Raw genomic sequence first — 9,994 nt, 5'->3', positions numbered from 1 at the left:
TAAAAAAAATAGTTTTAAGTCACAAGCTTCCATAGTGAATCTACAGTTTACCAGAGTTTCCAGACCAGAGTTTTTGCCAAATTTTTTACAGTCAGCTACTTATTCCTAGCTTTATATATATGTAAGTATGTGTATATATATCTATGCACACACATGAGGGGAAAAGAAAGCTTGAGTACACCAGTACTGAGGAAATGCACCAATTCCCTAAAGGATTTCCATAAGAAATCTCAGACAACCAAAGCAACACCTTTCCAGATCCTGGTATAAGCAGAGGCCCATGAATTCAGCACACATGGACACAAAACTTTAATTTGAAATCTTTTCTCAAAGCTCAGGACAGATTCTCTTTACAGCTTCCCAAGATGATCCAAGTTCACAGCAGAGGCTAAATTAGTCACACTCCATGTGGTTTCCAGTTTTAGCACAGGTCTCTTGCAGTGACAGCTTTTCCAAAGGATGCAGATTTTGGGCTGTGCCACAAACACCCAACGTGCACCTCCTATGCCACCTGGTCCTTAAGAGTGAAAACCCAACACTTTCCTAGGCAGAAACATTGCTTTCCACTGGAGAAGTAAATGGCCATCAATATGTCCATTTTTTCCAAATGGACAAGTTCCCCTCCTTCTTACTCCTGCCTCCAGAGACCATGGTAGCACTGCTCAGCCAGAGTTGGAAGCAGATTGAATCTTTCAAAGTTCTTATTTTCAAAGGAGACAAAGACCAACAGTATTATCTGTCATGGATTAACCACAGCAGTTTAGTGATCCAGCCCAGGGCTCCTCCTTCACTTTGGAGAGTGACCTCTGCTCGAGCCTTTCTCCCAGCCCATCCTTTCCTCATGGAGAAGGGACATTTAGGAGTAGACTGGGACACTAAGGCTCCCCAGGAATGCAGATGCAACAGTAATGCTTCCTTCCAATCTAAAAATTACCTAGCATGCACCAGAGCACAAAATAAAACCCAGACAGGCTGAAGTTCACTGGGGGGGAAAGATGTGTTTTGCATTCCATACCATATCCAATAACATCTCATCTACCTTAAAAATCACCAGAATTTCAGGAGGCATAGTTTTGGATTTTTAAATAGCTTAGCTGAAAACCAATCTTCCTAATGAAAAACAATAGCAAATTACTTAGTTATTATTAATCTCATGCACAGAAGTAATTATTTCCCAACTGAGAGTTGTCTAAAGAATTTTCTTCTAGATTATTTTGGAAAGATGACAAGTCTTCTCAGCTTCTGTGTTTTAATTGGCATAAACATGACACTAAAACCTGAAAAAGTTGCTTTAAAAAACAATTACTCCATCAACAAAACCTGACAGTGCAGAACTCAATGGCAGCACAGAAATCATCTTGGTAAGAAAAAATAATCTTTCCCTTTTACTGACATTAAACTACTTCTTGCTTTAAACAGGACTGCAGTTCAGATTTAGGTTTTAGTACCCTTTAATAATTGAACATGTGTAAATATCATTATTTTTTAGAGGCACTGCAGCAGGTTCCACACTGAGCACCTTGGTAGGGCTGTTCAACCCAACAGAGGAGGAAGGGTTGTACAAGATCTTGCCATGTTGAGAAGACAGAAAGAAGACACATTCCTATTATCATGCCATGCCTGTCTCCAGGAGCTTTTGCTCCATCAAAAACTTGTTAATTGCTGCTTAATTGTTAATTGTGGTGGGACCATTAAAAATCTATGGGATGGCTCACCCTTAGGAAGGCAGAGGGGTTTAATCGGATCAGTGCTCTTAGAAGATGCAATAAAGAGGGATAATCAGTTGGTGTCAACATATAATAATCAAGATCCTTTACAAAATAGAAAAGAAAATCCAAACCCTACTTAATTGAAAGCAATGGCATCTGGGGCTGCAAAAAACGAGCTGGATGTAGAATTTATGAAGTATTTGTGCACAGACAAGAAAAAAAATTATTGAGAATTTTAAGAGGCCATCATCACTTCATCTCTGTGATGGCCCTATGGCTTCAGTTCTCCAGGAAGCAGGTCTGCAAACCCCCATGCAAAACAGTAAATTATAAGTCAGAAGCCCCAGTGATCATGTGGCTAATAAATAATTTCCTTACTACAGCAGTGCAAGGACTGTAATGCTTCTTCTGTCCATACTGGCAAACCAGAAGTTTCCTGTAGAATTCTTTTATCTCATGCAATAGACTGATGAAAATTCTCCAGAACTGCTACTTAGTTCTCCCTTTGGTCTCCTTAAGTATACAGCATACTCCAGAAGCTTCAGACCCAATAATTAGTTTTATAGCGTGGTTTTATGAAAAGAAATTAAATGGATGCCTAGTATGGCCAGTTTGCATGAGGACTGAAGTGTCCAGAGGTTTCCTCATGAAAATTCAATTCTGATATCCCAACAACTCCAAGCAGTGCATAGCAAGACTGGTTTCCTGTTTTCCATGAAAATACAGTGGGGAATTAATGGAAGAAATAAACACGTACATGAGACTAATAATAATTTGGTTTAGTGTTTTTCTAAAAAATATTTTGCTTTAAAAGCCACCAATAAGGTTTTCTCCAGGAGACAGCAAGGTCTTGTGGCCTTTTCCCTACTCTCACAGTAAGAATCCTCAAACAGAGGGCTGTCAGAACTCAGAATTAATCCTCATCTTAAATAAATAGCTTTTGTTTACTGACAAGTGGACTCGCTTTTGTCTGTGTGTACTCTCCAGTGTTTGGCATGAGGCAGAGGAGCAGAAAGCAATCAAGGTGGCCACAAGGACCATTCTCTTCTTTTCCCACAGCACAGACCCTTTGTGCAGGGTAAATGCCAGCTGTAACAGCAGCTGTGATCACAGCTTGCTTGTGACTTCCCCCAAACCCCTCAGATTCCAAATCCAGCTGCAAGAGAGGTGTTATCCAGAGAGACTCCAGCAGGACCAAAGGCACTTGCTGTAAAAAGGAGTCCATACCTTTTGTTGGAAGACAAGGGCAAACTACAGATTTACCCTGTGCATCTCAGGCCTGGCACTTCCCATGCATTGCAAAATAGAAGGAAGATTTTCTGTTTGTGCCCTCATATTAATTCAAATCAGTAATGAAGTTAGGAGCATCAAAAGGTTTTAGCAGTATACAGGATTAGGCCAGGCTTAGATAACTGAATAAATGAACTGACTTAACTAGCTCTCCTGAAACAAATTATTACACAGTGCTCATTTCCAACTCTCAGATGAACCCCAAAGAGTTCTAGGAACGTATTAATTTCTTGAATAATAAATCTTCTATTTTGCATGCTTACTGCAATTATGATGGGTAATGAGATTTTAATTAATCAGACCCAGATTTTTTAATGCTTTTGAAGAATGAAGATACATTAGGGACCTATTTATTGAGTAAATTTTGGAGGGAAAAAATCAAAGGAGCAGAAATCAACAGGAATAGCAACAAAAAATTTTCTGTGTTAAACTCATATCTAACGGGCTTCTTAAGAACATCCATCCCACAAACACCCTGTCTTGAGTATGAACTCTACAAATTGTCAAATCCTGGTCAAAGTATTGACTTCAATATCTCTCTAGAGGAAAAATAGTTACTGGATATTATGCTCCACAGAATACATTCTTGGTGTTACTCAAATAAGGTTTTTTCAACTGTAATTTAAATGCGCACTGTATGAAGATTATTTTATTGCTGATATATTCTGTGTTTCCAGGTACTTCTGAGTGAGAGCCACTTACTATTAACATGGCAAAGCAGCCATTAAACCTTTCTCTCATATTTTTCTTTTTTTTTTTTCAACCCCTTTGAGAAGGTAGCAAAAGATCTCGGTCATGGAAAGGTGGTGGTATTGCAGTTGTCGTTAATTACAAATCAGTTTCTAATATGACTGAGAGCACTGAGAGGGGGTCTTGTTAACATGAGATTAAAATTCTCTTGAAGTGTAATTATTTTGAAAGAGGGTATTGGACTGGATTTATGACAACCTATTGCATCTCTGCACTTACTGCATTGTCAGGAGAGATTTTGTTCATCACAGGGAGAGTATCTATGCTCACCACTTCTCTTGGAGAAACCCTGTTATTTGAAAGGAAAAAACCTGAAGAAGGGACTTTATATCCTAATTCCAGATTTCTAGCAAGTCCCCCTTCTTCTCAGATCCTTTTTTGATATAAGTGAAGCTGTCGCTGGAGAGCACCAAGAAAGTCAAGAGCACAGCACCCAGCAGGGCAAGGTCAGTTCTCACACATGTTTAGAATGGAGGAAAAGGCAGCGCTTCCATTTTAAACAAAACTGAATTTTAAGTCTTGTTGTGAAACTTTGAATTTTTTTTTGCCCTTCAATGAACTTCGCTGGATTTGACATGGTAAATAGGTTTGGCTTTCCCTTCCTTTTCCGCCCCTTAAAAGAACTCAATCATTTCCTCTGGAAAAGCCACTTTTCCTTAAAAAAAATACGGTGACACTTTTTTAAAATTAAACCAAACAATTGGCAGTAGCATATTCAGGCTCCTCTTCTCTCTGCTTGAATTGCTAATCTTTGCACTAAAAAAAAATGTAATCCTTACTGAGAAACAGAGTGAAGAAGTGGGGTAGCAGACCCCTCTGCAGCTGCAGTAATCTGGTCAGAATTTACAGAAGAAGTTAGGTGCAGGTGTCCCCCTGACTTGAGGAATTAGGAAACCAAGCATTTAAACTTTGAGAGTATTTTCCTCTCAAAGTAAATAAATAATAAAATTGAGAGGATTTTCTGCATATTTGGGCTCGTGTATAACTTTGTAAATCTGGGCCCTTTGATTGCCTCGTAGAAGATGGCCAGGTGTGTCCTCCCTGGCTTAGAGAACAGATTTTCTTCTGTTCTTCATGAACACAGGGCTGCTCATGAAGGAGCACCAGCTCCATGCATGGAGTGGGTCCCTTGTTTCGGGAGCAGCCCCCAAACCCTGAGCTGCTGCTCCTTTCCTTCCCCAGTCTGACCCTGTGAGCTGCTCCTCCTCAGCAGCTATTGCACCCCAGCTTTAACAGGGGTACAGAGAATGCCAAATTCCATCTGACCCAGAGAAACTGAGGTCACAGTGGTCAAATATTGCTAGGAAATTTTCCTCTGTATTTACAGAAAGAGGAAACTTAATACAAAAGGCATCTGGCCCGAGACAAAGTGTGTTTGCTCAGGCCTTTATGGGAAGAAACTCCCCATTTATAATCAGCATCAGTGCTGCTGCAATCCACCTTGGTAATGGAAAAATTCATTTAGAAGCTGCTTTGATATGTTGCGCTCAGCTCTTTGAGCAATGAAATGATTTTTTGTGCGGTTTTCCCCATCCCCTCAGTTTGGTTGCCCTCCCCACCAATCTAAATTTGCTTTCATGTGCTAGGAAAACAAAAAAAAAAAAGTGTGAATCCACCTTCTAATTTGTACAGAGCTGGTTTGTTCAGCACAGAAACAGTACTGGAGCAGAATAAATTTAGCTGGGATGCAGGGTGGGGAGAGGGAGGGGATGGCAGAGCCATTGGGGGAGCAGACAGGGGCTTTCTGCTGCTCTTCTTGTGGTGTTCTGTGAGCAGGTCTCCTCATGCCCCTGCACTCCTGCAACCTTGTTTCTGCCAGCTACAGTCAGGATGGAGATGCCACCTCCATGCAAAGCCTCTCCACCATTTTATCTTCCTCCTTTCCTCACAAATTTGCTTTTCTTCAAATTAACTGTTTTAGTTCCAGGGTTTCAGTTTTTAAATTTTTCCTCACCTCCTTTCAGCTCTCAATTTTCTGGATACCCCATGCCCTCTCTCAGGGTCCCTCACCCTCCTTTGGCACCCTATATCCTCTTCCCAGTCCATCCTTTCCTTTCCCTTGCCCTGCTCCTCCTTAGGCACAAGTCCTTTGCTCCCCACTTTCTGTCACTTCCTCCAGACTCTTCCCTTCCCAGTTCTACCAGTTCTATCCCAGCTGCATCCCCAGGTTCCCAACTTCTCCCTTGCTACAGTACATACACAAGGATACAGCCAAGGATGTCACTGATCCTGAAGACCAGCATTATTGAGGATATGCAATGAAAAGACATGCCAGAGCCACTCAGGAAAAAATCTTGGGACTTGTGGGAATCCAGGGCTGAAATACAGAGACTTTCTCAGACAATCTCAGAATCATCAATACCACATTCCAACAGGACTGAGGTGAAATGGAAAATTAACTAAAAGTGGAGAGCAAATACCCTTGTGCATCTGGGCCTAAAAGCTACATGGGAGAGCCCTGGCAAACTGTGCCACAGCAGCCAGCTTGGAGAAAAATCCACAGCAGCAAATCCTCAGGTTAACCCAGGTGCTTCTTGAACCTCTTGCTCATTCAATTTGAACCAATATTTTGCTTGGAATAAATAACAGGTTTTCCTCTTTTGAAATAAAAAGGGCAAGTGGAATTCAGATTTTGTTATCTCGGAATATGAGCTGATGACCTTTGCAAAGAAGGGAGGGAATGGCCAACTTCATCTTTACAGCATTTATTTTATGTAATAGCTTCATCAGCTGAGCTGAAGACAGAAATGGGCAGAGCATTATTAGCCCAAGAGAGTCCAATCTCCTTACATTTCTGAAATAGAAATGGGCATGTAAACCATGATAAGTACTTATCTTCAGCCAGCAATTTAACACCAGCTACAAAGAGAAAGCAGGCCAGAATCTGCCCTGATAAAAGTCATCTTGTGCTATTTGATGTCCAGCACCATTATTTGGGGCATTTTAATCTTTTCTCTTGGAGAGAGAGCCTGCTTGTTCTTTGGAGTATGAGAAAAGGTGAGGATTGTTCCACTGGTACAGCAAGAAATGTGTTCACTTGGCACCAAAGAGTCCAGAGGGCAGATCCTCACCCCAACACAAGTGTGCCTACCACGGCCAGATGATGATCAATCCCCCTCCAGTGCTCCCAGAGGGGCAATGAGCAGGTTTGGCAGTCATTTGGAGTGGCCTGAAGGTTGCAGTAATTTGTGCCTCCCGCAGGAATTCCCAAAATGGGGTAAGTCATGCCAGGAGGCCACAGAACCAGCCCAGGAGGTGATGGATATGGGATCTGTGGTGCCAGAAGAGCCACGTGGCTGGGGGTCTCTCCAGGAGGTTTTTCCCTTACAGGACAGCTGAGAGCTGTCAAAGGGAGAATGCATGCAAACAAAGGAAAATAGCATGGCTGATGGCTGTCCAGAACAACCCCACATAGGCCTACCCAGAAACACTGCATTTCCCTAGCACAATTATGGTCTAATAAATCACAGAAATTACCAGGCACTCATTATTAAAAACATTTTTGTTTCTATTTAAAAATATACACATTTTCTCAGTTTGTGCCTGCAGAAGCCAGAGCTGTGAGAGAACAAAAGCATTTGTGCATCAAGCTTCTCTCCTGGCAGTGAATGGGCTTGAGCCAATTACATTTACTTTTTATATTTCCATCATCTGCAGCACCTCTGTGAATAACAGAGCATCCATTCCTTGCTGCAGCCATTTCTGCAAGAGCTGGAGGAGTCCCTCCCTGAAAGAAGTTCAGCCTTTGGGCAATAGGGTTTGACTGCCAAGCAACACAAATATGTTCTGTGCAGATACTGGCAAGATGTCTGTGCAGAGATCTCTGTCAGAGCTTGGAGAGAACTTGGCTGTTCACATGGGGTAACACTTGGCACTGAAAGCACCTTTTGGACAGTCCCTCTTTTCCCTCTGAGAGATGCTCCGATGTCTCCTGGCCTTGTCTGCCACATGAAAATTGGTCCAGAAATTTCCATGCTCAATCACAGTCCCTCCCAAGCCATATTCCCTTATACTTTTCCTGAGGGTGGTACCTTCCCAACTACAGGGAAACAGTAGTGGAACACAAATGTTACTGAATTGTGGGAATCCAGAGCTTCCCTCTGGCTGCCCTGGCAGGTCTGGGACCCTGGCAGGGGTCAGGAACCCCCCTGGACAGAGCCCCCAGAGACACTGGCTGTGATCTCTGTCCATGGAAAAGAGTTTTCAATCTTACAGGATGAATTACAAGCTCTGAGTGTTTGATATCAGTAATAATTAAGTGTGGCACGGGTGCAAAAGTAAAAGTTTAGGATTCTAGATGAGGGGTCCAAAGGGGACAAGATGGAGGAAATTGGGTGTGCCTTGTCCTTTTTCTCCTTCTTCATGCCCTCCATGTGTCACTGTGGTGTTGGCATTTTTCTGTGGGTTCAGGCTGGGGACACACTGTCCAACGTAGGTGACAGATATTGGCACGTTATTGTAAATCCAGCCCAGGGAGTTTCTGGTATTTAATGTTTGTCACATCCCACTGAGGGCAGAGCCCCACACGCTGCCCTGCAGGACAGAGCTGGGCAGGGCAGCAGAACATGTGAGAGATCAACAGAATAAACAACCTTGGAACCAGCACAGACCAATTATGGCTTCTGCTTTGGCAGCGGGGCTGACAGACAGAGACTTTTACAATCTTGGAATCATCAATACCTCAGATTCCAACACTGAATGAGCTCAGGTACAGGACTTCTGGTCTACCCCAGACTGATGTCATGATGGCATTTATTTAACATTATCAATATAGAGAAATAAACATATGCACAGAGCATGTTTATTTCACTCTATCAAATATAATTTTAACAAATATGACAATTTTTACTGTGAAACAGAATGCCTCAAATATTGTAAGTTTCAGTGCTTTGTAATTGTACTTCAATAGGCGCAAGAAGTATTTTACTGCACAGTGAATGCATTTCATTAAAGAGTATAAATTTGCACTCTGTTGTAAATGAATGTTCTTTTTACACTGTATTTTTTTCCCTGCAGAATGTTGCCATTTCAATATTCACTGTAATCACTCCACTGTGTTGCAAGCAAATGTCATTTATATGATATGTAAAAATTCGGCGAATTCAATTTAAGGGAGTCTGATGTATAAATACATGCAAGCCACATAACACAAATAAACTTACTCCAGATGGTTGCAGATAAAATCAAATCCCACCATCATAAGAAATAAAATTCCCAGTACAAATACAGGCCATTCAGTACAGCTTCTGCTGACCAAACTGGGCAGAAAAATTAGCACCAATCTAAACACAATAAATTTAATGAAGTTTTTACCACTAATAAGAGACCGAGCATTATGTTTTCTAGGAGGTTAAACAGCTTTTTCCTCTGAATGTTTCTGAGAATCTACATGGATTCCCCCAGCTATCTGCCCCAGAAAGTACCTCAGGTAAATATCTAGAAACAGAAAACTATTGAGACTATAAAATAAGCAATTTTAAAAGCAACAATGGTTTATTTGCCTCTCCACATTACAGCTGCCTGGAGTACTTACAGTACAGCCCAAGAGCATTAACAAACAGCCAAGCTATTTCTTCTCTGTTGATAGCCACCTTATTGCTTTCAGCAGCTAGCAAATTAAACCTTCAAAATAATTCTCATGTGCACCGACTGTAAAGTGAATTTAAATTAAACTAATATATTACAAGGAAAGTGAGTACCTAGCCAGAGCTCTCAGCAGCCTCTTTCTTCTTCCCAAAGCAGGCTCAGAGCACACAAATACAGCTCACACCTGCCACTGTGCATCTGCTGCAGGACACACCTCATCCCAGCACTGCACACGTTTGTATCTGCAAACACCTCCTGCCACTGGGAGATGGGGGAGTCCAGCCAAGCGCTACTAAAACCAAACAACAAAAAGCCTCGCTGCCCATTTCTCCTCTGCCAGGCCCCCTCGTGTCCCCCCCAAGTTCTAAAATATCAATAGTCACCCTAGGCACACGCAGCAGGTGAAGGGCTCTGACTGGCCCTTTACAGGTGGACATGAAGCAAAAAAAAAATTAAGTTACTGACTCAACACAAGGGAATCCTGCATACCCCTGCTGGTATCCCTCTCTTTCTATTTATCTATCATTCCCAAGCTTCAATTCAGACCTGGGAGCAGCCTGCAAAGCTGTCTCACACCTTGCACTTGCTGGCTTCAGTGCAGAGCTAAACACTATGCTGAGAATGTTTTAATGGCTCTATATACCCAAGGGGGCACAAAA

This window comes from Lonchura striata, chromosome 3 (assembly GCF_050655825.1).
Source record: "Lonchura striata isolate lonStrDom1 chromosome 3, ASM5065582v1, whole genome shotgun sequence".
NCBI classification, from domain to species: Eukaryota; Metazoa; Chordata; class Aves; order Passeriformes; family Estrildidae; genus Lonchura; species Lonchura striata.
The sequence above is the reverse complement of the archived record's forward strand: the minus strand, read 5'-3'. Positions refer to the sequence as shown.